This window comes from Amblyomma americanum, chromosome 4, assembly GCF_052857255.1.
Source record: "Amblyomma americanum isolate KBUSLIRL-KWMA chromosome 4, ASM5285725v1, whole genome shotgun sequence".
Lineage (NCBI taxonomy): Eukaryota > Metazoa > Arthropoda > Arachnida > Ixodida > Ixodidae > Amblyomma > Amblyomma americanum.
In genome coordinates, this window is record NC_135500.1 from 69,917,846 (window position 1) to 69,935,496 (window position 17,651).

Here is a 17,651-nt window from a genome sequence, read left to right on the forward strand (position 1 = left end):
AGACGGTACGTTAGCTACGTCAAAAGCCTACACTTGCTTCTGCCTACGCGTAAGAGACGCCGAGGCCTCGCACCGCTTTCGCGAAATGGCATAAGTGGCCCTATCACGAGAACTCATCTCGGAGCCGCTGCGAATTTTTTCTCGGAGCACGTCAAAACGCTCTGAGCTGGAGGCTAGCGCTAAGAACCAGGCGAATGTAGTCAGAGCGGCCGGTTCGACCAGACGAATGTGCGGTCGCCTCTCAGGGCGCCCTTGAGCGATCTACAGCGACAATTCGAAGACATCATTAGATGCATCTTGTAGCTCTGCTCGTTACCTTTTTCAGAGTGAAAGCCAGTAATGTAATGGCTATACAGCAACGATGGAACTGACTGGATGCGAGCACGTCACACAAGGATATGCAGCAAGCTCTTCTTTGGCAACGTGAAAGCGAATGAGCATGGAGATCTAGGTTAGTACCCCTTAATATGTCCAGCTTTCTACAAGGCAGCACCGGGACCACTTTTGACGATCACTACGAAAGGCAAGTGTGGATGCGTTTTTGCTGGATATTTGCTCATTGGTCGAAAAACGACACGTGTTTTGTTGATCGTATTTGGTTGTCACGGATCTCCCCGGAGAACACTCGGACCGAAAGAATGGACTAGGCAACGGGTGTGCCCACACAAACGCACATTTATTACACCCTACGTGACACACACACTAGAACACGAAACTAACAAAACTAACACAACACACAAAGGCTATAAATACACAGGACCCGGGCACGCTGTTATCAGCATCTACTACTAGCGTTCGGCGTTCGCGCTCACGTTTGGTTCGGTATGGCTGCGGCGTTGCATGGATTCAGTATCCGGCGTCGAGGCGGCGTTCGGCGTGCTTGAGCTGGCGTCCCTGGCGGCGTTCTACGTGCTTTTGCTGGCGTCGCTGGCGGCGTTGCTGGCTGCGTCATACAAGCTCCCGGTCCAAGCGCCCGTGGAGATGACGCCGGTGTTGTTGGCGTTGGGGGCACCACCCGGATGGGTGGCCACAGCGCTGGAGATACTCCTGGCAGTAGCAGTTTGTAGATTCCTATGTTGACTCCCCGGAACGGGCTCAGGCACGGCAGGAAGTCCACGATGCGTTGCCGTAGAACGCGAGCTAACCAGAGCAGTAGCCGGCGTCGCTCTCTTCCAGCCAAAGTGTCCCTGACCCGCCGGAGCCTCTGCTTCTCTGCTGTTCCCCCTTGTGCCTCGCTCTCACTCGCCCTTTTATAGCCTCGGTGTTAGTCCACGTAAGCCTTGTCGTCGTCTTCTCGTCTTCGCCACCAATCATCTCTCTCCACCTCACCGAATGCTTCTTCCTCTTCTTTATTCTTCGGTTAATTCGCATCGTCTTTTTCACACCTTTTTTCTTTAAAATTTAATTTAGGCTCCTTAATATATGTGACAAGGGCACCCTCTTTCAAGCGTTTTTCCATGCAAAACTGCTCACGTCATCCTCACCTTCAAGCCATCGAGCCAGCCGACTATCTTCTGTGGCGATTCTGGACTCAGCACACACCACACCGAAGATGTCCAGCACACACCAAACGCACACCACTAACAGCACACCAAATTGCGTTTCCAGAACGTTAACACACCACTGCTGCTGTCCGCACAGAGTCCTTAATAAACATGTTCGTGTCCACAACGCACTCCCTTGTATAATCACATAACACCAACAACAACAAGATAAACCCCAGAGATACATTAACACAAGAACAACAAGATACATGCCAGAGATATCTATAGCTGTTCAGTTGGCTCTACTCACGAAGTCCGCTCCAACTTTATTTCTGCCTTTAATATATTGCACCTGAAATTAGTATTCTTGCGAGGCCAAACTACATCTCATAACTTTATTATTGTTCATTTTGGCCTTGGTTAAGTATTCAAGCGGCTGATGATCTGTCTGAATCCTAAAATGTCTCCCATACAGATATATGTGGAATTTCTTTACCGCCCATACCACCGCCAAACATTCCTTTTCAGCGGTTGAGTAGTTGCGTTCACTAGCCGATAATCTTTTGCTTGCAAAAAATACCGGATGTAGCACGCGATTCTCTTCTTGCAAGAGTACAGATCCTAAAGCTCGGTTTTACGCATCAGTGCGAAGCACAAACTCTTTACCCAGATTCGGAGCAAGCAGAACGGGCGGTATTGCCATATACCCTTTTAACATTACGAATGCATTTTCATGTTCAGCAGTCCAATTCAGCTTATTGCTTGCCCCCTTCTTAGTTCGACAAGCGGGTCGGCTATGTGGGCATAATCGGGAATAAAGTCCTTGTAGTATCCCTTTAAGCCCAGGAACGACTGTACCTCTTTCTTGGTCATTCATCGGTGTCTCGGCCTGCTGTGTTTTGTCCAAGATGTCGTCTTTCGTCGCGATACGGCCCATCCCCAGCTTGTGTCCGCGAAAAGAAATGGCTTCAAAGCCCGCCTCACATTTTGCCGGTTTTATGGTCAACCTGGCTTGCTGAATTCTATCAAATAGCTTTTCCAGCGTACTCATATGCTCTTCCCACGTATCTGTTGCCACCAGGATGTCATCAATATAGTGTTCTACATTTTGGAGCCCATCCAAAACCTTCCTCATCAGTTCCGTCAATATTGCAGATGCTGTCCTCAAACCAAAAGGCATGAATTTAAACTGAAATAAACCCGCCGAGCACGAAAAGGCAGTCTTCTCTTTAGAAGAATTTTCCATTGGTATTCGCCAATGTCCTTTAGTTAAGTCAAATTTAGAAAAAAAACTTTTGTGAGCCACCTTAGCGGACACCACGTCCGCTCTTGGTATGGGTTCTGCATCGGGTACTATGATGTCGTTTAGCCGACGAAAGTCGACACACAGTTTTGAGAAACACGAGAGGCGCATTGTTTGCTGACCACGACCTCTCAATCACACCAAGCTTCAACATATACCGCACCTCCTTTTCTATTGATTATTGAACTGCTAAAGGTAGTGGGTATTGCTTCACGCTGATTGGTCTATCTGTAGAGATCTAGTCTGCAACATATGACATCCGTTTTGCCCGGAACATCTGAAAATATCCTCTTTGCTTTGGAGTCGGGCCTTTATCTGTGAGCTTCAGGCTTCATTCAAATTGGATTTTATTAGCACCTTATTCCAACCTACCGTTTTCTTACCACTGCATGTGGGCATCTGGACAACATCATCTGTCTCCTCGGCTACAAGCGAGCATACTACCTTGGGGGCGCACTATATGGGAACTCTTTCTTCGTACTTTTTCAGCATGTTTGCATGGAAAACCTTCTTGGTGTTATTTATCAATAACTGATAATCCATGTCGTTTTTCTTCTGTGTCACAAGGTAAGGGCCCTTCCACTGCATCAGTAACTTATTATGATCCGTGGGTAGCAGGATGAGAACCTTGTACCCCGGATTCAAATTCCTGAGAGTGGTTCTCTTGTCATAGTAGCCATTGTAGCGCTTGCGCGCCCTTTCCAGGCCTTGATGTGCAAGCCTGCATGTTTCTTTCATCTTGTCCCGCAACTCTAGAACGTATGTGTAAGTTATCTTGAGATCTGATGCAATCTCCTTATTAGCCCACAGCTCCTTGAGTATTGTAAGTGGACCTCTAACGGATCTACCATACAACATCTCAAAGGGCGAGAAACCAAGACTCGTTTGTGGTACTTCGCGGCAAGCGAACAAAAGAGCTGGGTGATATCTATCCCAATCAGTAGGTATCTCCTGGCACATTTTCTTGATCATATTTTTGAGGGTGCCATTGAACAGCTCTACAAACCCAATGCACATGAGATAGTAAGGCGTTGTCAGTAATTGCCTTACTGACAAAAGGCGGTGTACCTCTTTCATGAGCTCCGATGTGAAATTCGATCCCCAGTCACTCAAAACTTCCCTCGGGATCCCATAACGCGAAACATTTCCACGAGACCCTCCGCCGCTTGGATACTGTCAATAGTTATCAGTGGAATAGCGTCAGGACAACGAGTGGCCACGTCAACCAGAGTAAGCACATATCTATTGCCTTTGGCGGATACTAGACAGATTGGCCCCACAATGTCAATCGCCACTCGCTGAAAGGGTAGGTAGATGGCTGGCATCTTGCCCAGAGGTACAGGACCAACTCTTCCCTTCGGAACTGTGCGCTGGCACACATCACATGAGCGAACAAAGCGCTTAACGTCACTCTGAACACCTGGCCAAAAGAACTCCTCGGTGATCCTAGACACCGTTTTTTGAACACCCTGGTGTCCGGCCATAATGGCGTCATGTCCTAAGCGTAGCACGGTCTCTCGCATAACTCTTGGTAACACCAGCTGTTGGACCCGCCTTCCTGATAAAAATAATAATAATAATTGGTTTTTGGGAAAGGAAATGACGCAGTATCTGTCTCATATATCTTTGGACACCTGAACCGCGCCGTAAGGGAAGGGATAAAGAAGGGAGTGAAAGAAAGGAAGAATAGGTGCCGTAGTGGAGGGCTCCGGAATAATTTCGACCACCTGAACTAAATATGCATGCCCTGTGCAAAAGACCATTTAACAATTGATACTCGAATGACGTCTGACTCTTTTTTCTTTTCACCTTTTCCCTGACTCTTTGGAAGCAGGTCTTCAGGCTCGGGTCTTCTTTTGGCCTAATTGCAATTTCGCCCGGTGTTACGCTCAGGAACATCGTAACAGGAGTGGAGAGCGGACGCTGCGTTGCTCGGGCTGTCGCTTGAGCTCTTCTCTCCACTGCCGACGAGAAGCTGACTGCACCCGTCTGAGCTGTCGCGGGCCTTTCCTCCTTTGGTTGTTCTTCAACGTCGAGAATCCTCCACTCGGGATCGGGGTCTTCGACACCTCTTGCACCCGTAATGTTTCCTAAGATGAGATCTTAGATGGGTTGGTCTACGCATTTTGCCACTATCTGCCCAGTATAATATGGCGTGGACACTAGAATCCTGGTTTCAGGAAGGCACCTTACTGTGCTGTCTACCAGAGTGACGACCGACGCTTCCCCTGTAAGATCCTCGTCCTTCACCAGGCTTCTACGAACCAAGACTTTATTAGCTCCGCTGTCTCTAAGCACCAACATAGGACGGTCTCCTATTTGCCCAACCACCACCGGCATTGCTGCTTTCTACTTGGGTGTTCTACTCACTGCCTCATTTTCCAGCGGCGTTTGCACTACTTTCAGCTGTGGAACTTCGGATGGCGTGACAAGTTCTACCCTAGAGTTGACAACGCATGCAGCTTGATCCTGCGTTCTTTATCGGCACTCATCCAGAGTATGACCCCTCCTCTTACAACCTTGACACACAACCTGTGTTTTTTGGGCAGCACTACTAGTCCGACAGTCAGCTGCACGGTTTTCCACCTTGCCGCAGAGAAAACACCTTACTGGCGCCTTGGATGCACCGCCATGTGATCTTGGTTTTGCCGCATCTGTCTCTAAGGTCTTTTAGGTTTCCTCCTTTGCCTTACTCAAATTTCTTGACCCTTGAGCCTCGAGGAATTGGTGTGCAGTGTCGGCGAACTCTTCCAGCAAACACAACTTTCTTTCAGGAATAGCGCCAGCTTTGAGCTGCAACGCGCTAAAAATTGCTCTGTGACCAGCTTGTCACGCACAGCTTCAAAATTCTTTTCTGTGTTTGACATATCAAGCCAACTATCAAAATAGTTGGATAGCCTGCTGTAAAACTGCTTAGCGTTTTCCGAATCCTCAGGTCTCGTGGTGCGAAATCTCTCACGAAAACCCTCTGCCGTAAGCCTGCATCTTTGGAGGAGTGCCTTTTTGACTTTCTCGTAGTCAATGGAATCGGCAGCAGGCATCCTTCCAAACACATTCAGCGCCCCTCCGAGTAAACACGTGCTTAATGCCGTGGCCCATTCACTGCGCTCCCAGCCTTGCCCCAAAGCTATCCGCTCGAATAATTGCAGATATGCATCCAAATCATTTCTCTTGTCATCAAAAGGAGCCATCAGCTTCCTTGGGCAAACTGTGGCCAGTCTAGGAGATTCTGTACGCGCTAAGGAATGCTGATCATTGTCCGTGATCTCCTCATATCTTCTCTCGACATACGCCTGTTTCCACAAAAAAAAAAGAACTCCTTCTCCCGTTCTATCCTTCTTTTCTCCTGTTATTCTGCCTCGCGAGCTCTTCTTTCTGCCTCGCGAGCTCTTTTCTCTTCTCGCTCTTCTGCTTCACTAGCGTCTGCGCGTGCTTGCGCCATTTCCTCTCTGCCTATCTGCCTCCTCTCTATGCCTTCTTGCCTCCTCTTTCTTCCTCTTTCCCTCCTCGTCATAGAGACGCATCGCCTCTTCCTTGCTTAACCCTAGCTTGTGCGCCAGTTCTAACGTTTTTGCCAAATCCATACTTTCTGCCGTCGAGAGATCGGAAAAATCCGAGACAAAGCAACAAAGAAAAAGAGGAAATGAATCCCGGCTTGCTCGCCACTTATCTTTGTCACGGATGTCCCCGGAGAACACTCGGACCGAAAGAATGGACTAGGCGACGGGTGTAACCACACAAACGCACCTTTAATACACCCTGCGTGACACACACACACTATAACACGAAACTAACAAAACTAACACAACACACAAAGGCTATAAATACACACGACCCGGCACACTGCTATCAGCGTCTACTACTAGCGTTCGGCGTTCGTGCTCGCGTTTGGTTCGGTGTGGCTGCGGCGTTGAATGGATCCAGTATCCGGCGTCGAGGCGGCGTTCGTCGTGCTTGGGCTGGCGTCGCTGGCGGTGTTGCTGGCTGCGTCTGCGTCGTACAAGCTCCCTGTCCAAGCGCCCATGGAGATGATGCCGGTGTTGGCGTTGGGGGCACCACCCGGATGGGTGGCAACAGCGCTGGAGATACCCCTGGCCATAGCAGATGGTAGCGTCCTCTGTTGACTCCCCGGAATGGGCTCAGGCACGGCAGGGAGTCCACGATGCGTTGCCGTAGAACTCAAGCTCACCGGAGCAGTACCCGGCGTCGCTCTCTTCCAGCCAAAGTGTCCCTGACCCGCCTGAGACTCCGCTTCTCTGCTGTTCCCCCTTGTGCCTCGCTCTCACTCGCCCTTTTATAGCCTCGGTGTTAGTCCACGTAAGCGTAGGCGTCGTCTTCTTCTCTTCTCCACCAATCATCTCTCTCCACCTCTCCGAATGCTTCGCCACCAATCATCTCTCTCCATCTCAACGAATGCGTCTTCCTCTTCTTTATTCTTCTGTTAATACGCGTCGTCTTCTTCAAACCTTTTTCCTTTAAAATTGAATTTAGGCTCCTTAATATATGTGACAGTGGTGCGGCAATGCTAAGCTACGTGTTGCTTAAGAAGAGTGATGATGAAGGAAGAGGAAGCAAAATAGATCAAAGTTTTTACACACACACACACACACGCTCACGCACACGCACGCACGCATGCACACACACACACACACGCACGCACACACACACACACACACACACACACGCCCACGCACGCACACACACACACAAACGTAAATATAGCACGAAAGCGTTAAAGAGCCGCATGCTTGCAGCTCGCGCACATTTTTTAAAATCCTTTCAAGCTTGAGTTCCGTGCACTTTCTTTCAAATTATTTCACGCTTGACTGTACAGAGGGCTGATGAGGTGTTAGCGCAAACTGGAACAAGAAAAGCTTGCTGACATTGGGGAAGATACTGAGCCAGCAGACATGACTGCAGATCTGTAATATGAGAACAATCAGCCGCCAAGGTTTAAAGAGGTGGGAGACTGTGACACCGTGGCGATTCCTGAAGAACTTGGACATATCGGGTGGACATATGTACATTTTTGGGGGGTGAAGGAAAGATTTTGAATTTGAACGTTGAAGTTACTTGTGTTATGTGTATTTTTGCATTTCAGGCATCCACAATTACAGAAGAAAGCGGTGTTTCCTTCAGCACAAACTTACCTTCATATCAGAACATTGCGCTGGAAATGTGTCTTCATACATCAGCCACACAGATGTGTGTGCCTCACTCCTTGGCAGCTCGTGTCATCCAGGCCTATGTGAAAAGAGCACTAGGCCAGTGTGTAAGCAACTCTTTTTCGAGGGGTATAGTGCTTTTTGCAATGATGAGGATCCATTCCACGATATGACGGCAGTTACATTCGCAACCTTTCCCGTATTGCTGAACTTACTGCCAATTGTACCAAGAAAGGTGGACTGTGAACGCAAGATAAGCTTGTTTTGTTTTTAATGAAGCTGAAGCATGCATTGCAATTTTCAGTCCTTGGGGTCCCGTTCCATGTACACAGAAGAACTTGAGCCCGCATCTTTGTAGGACTGCTTGTCAACTTTCATGCAGCAACCAAAACCTTGCTTTACTGGCCACCACGTATGCTGTCCGTAGTTCACTGCCACCAAGCCCAGGCAACAGTACCTTAACTGCAGAGATATAGTCGGCACGAAATTGGAAACTTAAGTGTCACGGGCAGTTGAAAAACAAAACTTATTGTATTCCCACTATAAAGGAAGCCACACGGTAAAGTATCTTGTTGGCATTGCTCCTAAACATCTTGTGACTATTTTATCAAAGGATTTTAGGGACCCAAGAACGAATTCCACAATAATCATTGATTCTGAGTTAAAAATTTACTTGAATCAGGACACATTGTCCTGGAAGATCAAGGCCTCCCTAGAATTCTCACAGGTGTTGGTGCTCAACATGCTACCCTAGTAATGTCTGCTTGCTACGAGTCCCCGGTTTACTGAATCAGAAGTGAACTATAGGTACCCGCTTTTGTGAGGATACATGTAAAATGGGTTATTCGGTGGTTGAAAATATTTACCGTCATTGCTCGTAAAATCCCAGAGAAGCTGACATCATATTGCCGCCAATATTTGCAGTGTTTGTTCGTTTTTCAAATCTGCCGCGACACCATCTTATCGCTTTGTTTGCGACGCAACACGCGACTAGATTTATCTCGATTGATCGCAGCCAGGCAAAGCTGATTCTACGTTGTTCCGAAATGTTCTAGTAACTTTGCGCCCTTTATCTCGAATGTTCGCTATCAGCTTTAAATTGAGCACGGCCGACAGCGGCGGGCATTCTGTTCCACGACCGCCGAGCACGCTTGTCGCTTCGCCGCCGCCGAGTGATTCAGTCCATTTTGGGTGCAAGTCAGCCCAATAAACAGTTCTTTTAGAACACCCTTTCGTCCGTCTTCATCGCTGCTTCGACTGCCGTCACCACTACGTGACATCTGGTGGAGGTGCTGGGTAACTTCCATGTTCCGGACGCCCCCTTCAAGTCGTGAACCCAGCCCTAAGCGCTTCACACCCGAGGACGAACAAGCAGCTCAGCGAGCCAGCCGACGTCTCCAGGGAGAGGAGCCTGAGTTCGGGAAACTGCCGGACCGCACCAGACAGCGAAAAGACGCTGCTACCAGCACTGCAACCTCGCCAAAGATGTCGACACCGATCATACTGCAGCAGCCGCCGGTGCCGCCAACTTTCAATGGATCCCTAGGTGAAGACCCTGAAGAATGGTTGGACCAATTTGAGCGCGTGGCGTCATTCAACAAGTGGGATGATGCGGCAAAGATTGGACACGTTTTTTTCTCATTGGATGGCTCCGCACACACCTGGTACGAAAACTACGAGTCGTCCCTTACGACATGGGAGCTATTCAAGAGAGAACTATTGAAGGTATTCACCAGTGTCGTGAGGAAAGAAAGAGCCGAACGACTCCTCGAGTCCAGGATCCAGGTTCCGAATGAGCCCGTCCGCAGTTACGTCGAGGAGATGAAGCGCCTATTTCGCCGCGCCGATCCCGGGATGACCGAGGAAAAGAAAGTTCAGTTTTTAATGCGCGGCGTAAAAGAACAACTCTTTGCAAGCCTCGTCCGCCAGCCGCCAAAAACAGTCGAGGAGTTTATGCAAGAAGCCTGCACGATTGAGAATACCCTCGACGTTCGAGCTCGGCAGTACAATCGCCCTTCCTCTGCCTGTGCAATCCGTTCGGACACGCCGGCCACCACCAGCGACAGCTTGCACGAAGTTATCCGCGAAATCTTACGAGAGGAGCTACGCCGATTACTGCCATCTTCCCCACAGCCACAAGCAGCGACCCTGATGGATGTGGTACGGGAAGAAGTGCAACAGGCACTTGGCACCCCGACGGCCACAGAACCCCAGGCCATGAACTACGCCGCTGCAGTAAGTACTGCTCAGCCCCAGCGACAACCCCCACGTCCTCCCCGATATGAGCCAATCGTTCCACAACGCCGCCTCCCAGCCCCCCCCCCCCCCCCGCCCAGCCTATGACCGACGCTCAAGCCCCAGGAAATGCGACGCCTGGAGGACTTCCGACAACAGGCCGTTGTGCTTCCATTGCGGTGAGGCCGGCCATATTCTTCGTCACTGCCCGTACCGACGTATCGGTCTTCAAGGATTTGCCGTTAACGCCCCACGACCACGCTTCGGACAACGTCCGCACGAAATCGACGAGTACCTGCGTCGAGAAGAGTACACGCCGAACCGCTTTTCGCGCTCGCCATCGCCGTCAACCTCGCGCTTTGCGTCGCCACGCCGCAGCTACGCAGCCGCGGTACGAGGAAGGTCGCCCAGCCCCCGTAGGGGAAACTAAAGGCAGCAACCTCTGGAGGTGAGGTTGCTCACGAGCTAAACGGCGAAGATCCTCCACCGACCACGCCCCATGAAGACGCTGCACCCGCGACGCCGCATGAAGAACCGATACTCGCTGCACCGACGCCGCACACAATGAGAACCTCGACCACGACGCAAGCTACCTTGAAATCGACGCCGCCACCCAGAGGAGCTTCGACCACACGCCCAACCCGTGACTCGCATACGCGATGAAGCCGTGCCCCGACGCCGAGAGCGACATGCAATGCAAGAGCCAGGACCTCCGACCTAGAAGTGACTATCGACGGCCGGAAAGTTACCGCTCTAGTCGACACAGGAGCCGATTACTCGGTGATGAATGGAACATTCGCTGCGCAGCTCAGAAAAGTCACAACGGCTTGGGACGGCCCACAAATTCGCACCGCTGGGGGCCACCTCATTACGCCATCAGGACGATGCACAGCGCGAGTGACTGTCAAAGGACATACCTATCCTGCGACCTTTGTTGTGCTACCGCCATGCTCCCGCGAAGTGATCTTGGGTATGTATTTCCTTAATGAGCATCAGGCGATCATCGTTCTGCGATCCAAGCTGATCACGCTTTCGAAGGACGAAGCCATCGCTTCGATGAAAACTCGGGAAATCACGTTGCCCTAAGTGTCCTGGAGGAAGAAGTGAGCGTCCCACCTCGTTCAAGCGTTATTGTGACCGTAGGCGCCACGAAAGCCATAAGCACTGAAGCCATCATCGAGGGGAACATGCAGTTGCTACTAGACCGAGGAATCAGCATCGCAAGAGGCATCGCACATTTCCGCAATGGCCAGGCCGAAGTACTGCTGACTAACTTCAGCGAAGAATACCGGCATATTAACAGAGGAACGACGATTGTTTTCTACGACGAAATATCTGACGTACGAGATTCCTTCGCCCTCTCCGACCCCTCCGCAGAAGATCCGCCTGACCAAGAGAACTCGCCCACTTTCGACATCAACCCAGCCCTGCACCGGAACAGACAAGACCAGATCCGCAATCTACTTCAAAACTACAGTGAGTGCTTTTCGACATCGCCGAAGGTGCGACAGACGCCAATTGCCAAGCATCGCATTATAACGGATCAACACGTCCGACCTCTCCGTCAAAGCCCCTACCGTGTGTCTCCGCGAGAACGACAAGCCATCCGGGACCAAGTCGAAGAAATGCTTCGCGACGACGTCATCCAGCCTTCAAACAGCCCATGGGCGGCACCGGTTGTTCTAGTGAGAAAGAAAGACGGCGCACTTCGATTCTGCGTGGATTACCGCCGCTTGAACAAGATAACAAAGAAGGACGTCTAAACCCTCCCCCGCATCGACGACACACTGTACCGCCTCTGCAACGCCAAATATTTCTCATCGATGGACCTCAAGAGCGGCTACTGGCAAATTGAGGTCGACGAAAGAGATCGCGAGAAGACAGCATTCATAACTCCGGATGGGCTGTTTGAGTTCAAGGTGATGCCATTTGGTCTCTGTTCCGCACCAGCGACGTTTCAGCGAGTAATGGATACAGTGCTGGCAGGCCTGAAGTGGCAGATTTGTCTGGTATATTTAGATGACGTCGTTGTCTTCGCCTCGAACTTTGAAGAGCACCTCAAAAGACTTCGAACAGTACTAGACGCAATCAAGTCATCTGGCCTAACCTTGAAAGCAGAGAAATGCCACTTTGCCTACAAAGAGCTGCTGTTTCTAGGCCACATCGTTAGGAAGGAAGGAGTACGCGCAGACCCGCAGAAAACAGCTGCTATTGAACAATTTCAACCGCCGGCCGATAAGAAAGCAGTGCGCAGATTTCTCGGACTATGCGCATATTACCGACGATTTGTGAAAAACTTTTCGCGCATCGCCGAGCCCCTGACCCAACTGACGAAGGCAGACGTGCCGTTTAAATGGGAAGCGCCGCAAGCAGAAGCCTTCAAGGAACTTCAGCGTCGTTTACAGTCCCCACCGATCCTTGCGCATTTTGATGAAAACGCCGATACTGAAGTTCATACCGACGCAAGCAGCGTGGGACTAGGCGCCGTTCTCGTTCAAAAAAGTGACGGGCAGGAGAAGGTCATCGCATACGCTAGCCGTTCCCTTTCCAAGGCCGAGGCTAACTATTCGACCACTGAGAAGGAGTGCCTTGCCATCATCTGGGCTACGTCGAAATTCCGCCCCTACCTCTACGGACGGCCGTTCAAGGTGGTCAGCGACCACCACGCGCTCTGCTGGCTTGCCAATTTGAAGGATCCCTCTGGCCGACTCGCTCGATGGAGTATGCGTCTCCAGGAGTTTGACGTCACCGTCGTTTACAAGTCCGGACGCAAGCACACTGACGCCGATTGCCTCTCACGAGCCCCTGTAGATGCACCGCCGCTGGACGACGATGAGGACGCCTTCCTGGGACCCATCAGCGCAAGCTCTTTTGCTCAGCAGCAACGCTCGGACCCCAACCTAAAAGGCCTCATTGAGTACCTGGAAGGCAAGGTTTCTTCACCCCCCGCTTCATTCAAGCGAGGACTGTCTTCTTTCTGTGTGCAGAATGAGGTCCTTGTGAAGAAGAACTTTACAGCGAACAAAACAGCCTACCTCCTTGTTGTACCTACTTGTCTCCGCGAAGAAGTTCTACAGGCTTCACACGACGAGCCGACAGCTGGACATCTCGGGTTTACTCGCACCCTCCGCCGCATTCAAGACAAGTATTACTGGCCCCGACTGTCTGCCGATGTCGCACACTATGTGAAAACATGCCGAGATTGTCAGCGGCGAAAGACTCCTCCCACACGACCAGCAGGATTTCTGAACCCCATTGAACCTCCCTCAAGACCCTTTCAGCAGATTGGCATGGACTTGTTTGGCCCTTTTCCAACGTCAACATCTGGAAATAAGTGGATCATCATAGCGACCGACTACCTGACCCGCTACGCCGAGGCGAAAGCCCTACCGAACGGAACAGCAGCAGAAGTGGCCAAATTTTTCGTGGAGTGCATTCTTCTTCGACACGGCGCCCCCGATGTGCTCATCACGGACAGAGGAACAGCATTTACGGCGGAACTCACGCAAGCCATCCTGCGCTACAGCCAAACCAGCCACCGGAGGACAACTGCATACCATCCGCAGACCAACGGACTGACCGAGCGCCTGAACAAAACCATCGCCGATATGCTCGCTATGTATGTCGATGCCGAACATAAAACCTTGGATGTCATCCTGCCTTACGTCGTCTTCGCCTACAACACCGCAGTGCAGGAGACCACCCAGATGACGCCTTTTAGGCTCGTCCATGGCAGGGATGCCACGACCACGCTAGACGCCATGCTGCCCAACGTTACAGAAGAAGAGAACGTCGACGTTGCCGCCTACCTTCAACGCGCAGAAGAAGCTCGAAGGCTTGCCCGATTACGGATCAAAGATCAGCAGCGGTCCGACGCCAGACGCTACAACCTACGAAGACGCAACACGGAATACAAGCCAGGAGACCAAGTCTGGGTGTGGACGCCCATTCGCCGCCGTGGATTGAGTGAAAAGCTTTTGCGCCGCTATTTCGGCCCGTACAAGGTTCTTCGTCGGCTGGGTGAACTGGATTTCGAAGTCATCCCTGACGCAATGACTGCATCCCAGCGACGCCGCGTACGACCAGAAGTTGTCCATGTAGTCCGTCTGAAGCCGTATTATGCGCGCTAAAGGCCGCTGCATTTCCATGCTCTATTTTCGCAAGATCTGTTTTTTTCCCTTACTAGTCGCATTATTTGTTTTAATGCATCGGGTCGATGCTTCTTTGAGAGGGGAGTATTGCCGCCAATATTTGCAGTGTTTGTTCGTTTTTCAAATCTGCCGCGACACCACCTTATCGCTTTGTTTGCGACGCAACACGCGACTAGATTTATCTCGATTGATCGCAGCCAGGCAAAGCTGATTCTACGTTGTTCCGGAATGTTCTAGTAACTTTGCGCCCTTTATCTCGAATGTTCGCTATCAGCTTTAAATTGAGCACGGCCGACAGCGGCGGGCATTCTGTTCGACGGCCGCCGAGCACGCTTGTCGCTTCGCCGCCGCCGAGTGATTCAGTCCATTTTGGGTGCAAGTCAGCCCAATAAACAGTTCTTTTAGAAGACCCTTTCGTCCGTCTTCATCGCTGCTTCGACTGCCGTCACCACTACGTGACAATATGAAGATGAAGTCTTTCATGTGCTAGCAGTCATTATAAATACGAAGAGTTCTATATTATCACATTAATAAAAGACGTAAAATAATAGCTGCAATTCAAGCTTTATTGTGCCGTTGAGGATTGGGAGTGCATTGGTCAAACAAATATTGCTTGTAAGACAATTTAGTGCATCTTTACACTTTCCTGCTTATATACGCACCTTGTCACTGTCCCACATTCGTAATTTTCAAAATGAAACCTTCCGAGTTTTGGCACCGCTACCGAGACAGGAAATGTCACTGACTCTGCATCATTATTAACAAAGTGGCCCATATGAAGGCCCAAGACGTGCGGGCACACTTGAATTTATGAGTAATACTGATGGCTTTTTTAGCTGCAGCTCTTGTTTTCCAACTAAATACTTAAGCAAGGACTTGGCTGTCCCTTTTTGTTGGCGTCGACTGAATGGACACTTTATTTCTAGGAGAATTACTTCGCCATCATTATTCCTGGAAGTTTAACATTTTGTTCCATAAGGAGGCAATGTCTTCATTAGGCCACTTACCTGAATATTCCATCAGTACTACATGGAGCCATGGCTCTTCAGGCCACAGAACAAGGCCGAATTGGTTAACCTTTACATTGTGTTGACGCTTAAGTGCCACACAATCTGTTGGCTCCTTTGCGATCCCGTACTGCACTGCCGACCCTCTGAATGGAGTGTCTTTTACTATATGTTTCACTCGAACATAGAGCTGTGCCTAGCAGCATGTGAGAATCCTGTGTGCCTGAGCAAGCAAGTACATACATGACACTATCAGCGGTGGCTAAACTTACGGTGTTCCTCATTGCAATTAAACGTTATCCAAAGATGCTTTCTACCTGTTCGGTTAATCAGTTGTTTTTATTCTTCTTCCAAAACATTTATGTGATTTCTCAATTTCATATATTATAAACAGTTATTTGGAATAGATAACTTTAATGGTTTTACAACGCCATCTTTAGTTTACTTTCATAGAGGTCTACATGGGAAAATAATTTTCTGTTACGAATAAAACTATGAATACAGCATAAATTAAAGTGCACGAGTTAGATGGAGCCTCCCTAGTTCACTTTGTTTTCTGCTGTGTCGAATACAGTCTTCCTCCCTCTTCATCTACCACTAACAATAAAGGTGACTTAACTTTGCTGCAGTAATTCTTGGGGATCTCTATTTGCTCCATTGGCTTCTGTTATGTAATGTCCGAGCCGACAAAGCATCAATGTAATTACGTCGCAGTGATGCGTACAAGTCTTTTTCCGTGTCTCAGCACATAAGTGGGTTGAGGTATGGAGAAGGTGGACTATTACACAAGATTATTGCGTCTCTCTCAACATGATGGTTGCTCTCAGAGTAGTCACCACAGGGACACGGAGCGCACCACGTGCAGCGCTGCGTGTAAAAGGGGGAGAAACGGGAGGGGGGTTTAGATAGAGTGTAGCACCGGGGTATATGGTGAACGGTGCTGCGTGGTGGTGTTGGGGGGGGGGGGGGTACATGGCATCCCGTGCCACCGCACCGGAAGTCGCTGGCCATAGTTATGCCTTTGGCTGCTCTTTTCTTTTGGATAACTAAAATGTTGAACTGAGGTAACGAAGATTTCTAATAACGATGCAGAAATTTTTGTGGGAGACAAACTGCTTCCAGAACTAATTTTCTGTAAGCGCAAGCTTTGACAGTGTAACTGTGAAACTTCCTCAGCCCCTTCCCCAGTGAAAAAGCTCTAGAGGCTGATCAGCGCACTATGCAGCATGTGCGGAAGTCGATTCTGCGGTGGTGCCTCCTTCTGCACGAAGCTTGTCTGCTAGAGGGCATCCGATGCCTTCAAGAAATTGCAGTACATGCGTGACAGGAAAAGTTTGGGCACGTACTGAGAAATTATAAAACAGAAAAGAGCGTTAGGAACATTGGCAAGCTAGCCATACACGCCTTAAAATATTATTTCTTGGAGCCTGTGAAAATGTATCAACGTTTAATTACCCAGAAAAACAGCCATATTGTGCAAAATTTCATTTGTCTCCATGCAGGGTGCACCAACCGTCGAATGCTTTGGGTAAACTTTTCTTCCTGACGGAATGCCCCAGGATCGTCCCGCGTTGGTCCCTTTTCTCCCGCCGTGTTTTGCACTTGCGGGCGACAATGGCAAGGCAGTCACAATGCGCCGCGACATTTCTGCTGTTGTTCTTAATTTCAAAGAGAAATAAAACGTGCAAGCTAGAAAAATACAAACGTTATAAAGAATTAACTTACGTTAATCTCCACGCTCATCCACTCCCCGTTGATTTGCGCTTGCGCCGCACATTTTCCTGTTATTTAGGAGCCGTTTGATTGCATGAGATTTTCACGTTATGCACGTTACCGGCTTCAAGCAAGAGCTTGCTGTTTTTCACGTTTGCACCTCGAAAAAAAGCTATTAAACTCGTCCAGATCACGAAATGCCGCCAATATTACAATCGATCCGCTTTTTGGTGCCCTGCTCTCAGCCTCACGGAATGGTTTCGTGCCATCTGCAACAACGGAGCAATCCTTCTAAGTTCTCTGACCTCGCTGCCTTGATGGCACTGGTTGTGCAGCGATCGTTTTAACGAATGCCCATTGCCTATATCGAAGATGTCCTCGACCTCTGTAAGCTCGTCAGTGTGTCCCAATGCAGGGAAAAGGCCCCTCCCATGTCTGTCTAATTAACCTGCCTTTCGCCAGCCCCATTCACCCTATGCCTGCAAACTTCTTAATCTCATCCGCCCTCTTAAACTTCTCCCGCCCCCTGCTACGCTTACATTCTCTTGGAATCCAATCCGTTATCCTTAACGACAAGTGGTTATCTTGCTTTT

The 17,651-nt window shown here is 49.7% G+C and overlaps 1 long non-coding RNA gene across 1 annotated transcript; it reads left to right on the plus strand.

The window, feature by feature from the left end:
• The first annotated feature begins 339 nt into the window (after positions 1 to 339).
• Positions 340 to 16,977, plus strand: LOC144130167 (uncharacterized). Its single transcript, XR_013313986.1, has 3 exons — positions 340 to 451; positions 7,889 to 8,059; positions 16,848 to 16,977. It is a non-coding gene; the product is annotated as an uncharacterized LOC144130167 (long non-coding RNA).
• The last annotated feature ends 674 nt before the right edge of the window (positions 16,978 to 17,651 follow it).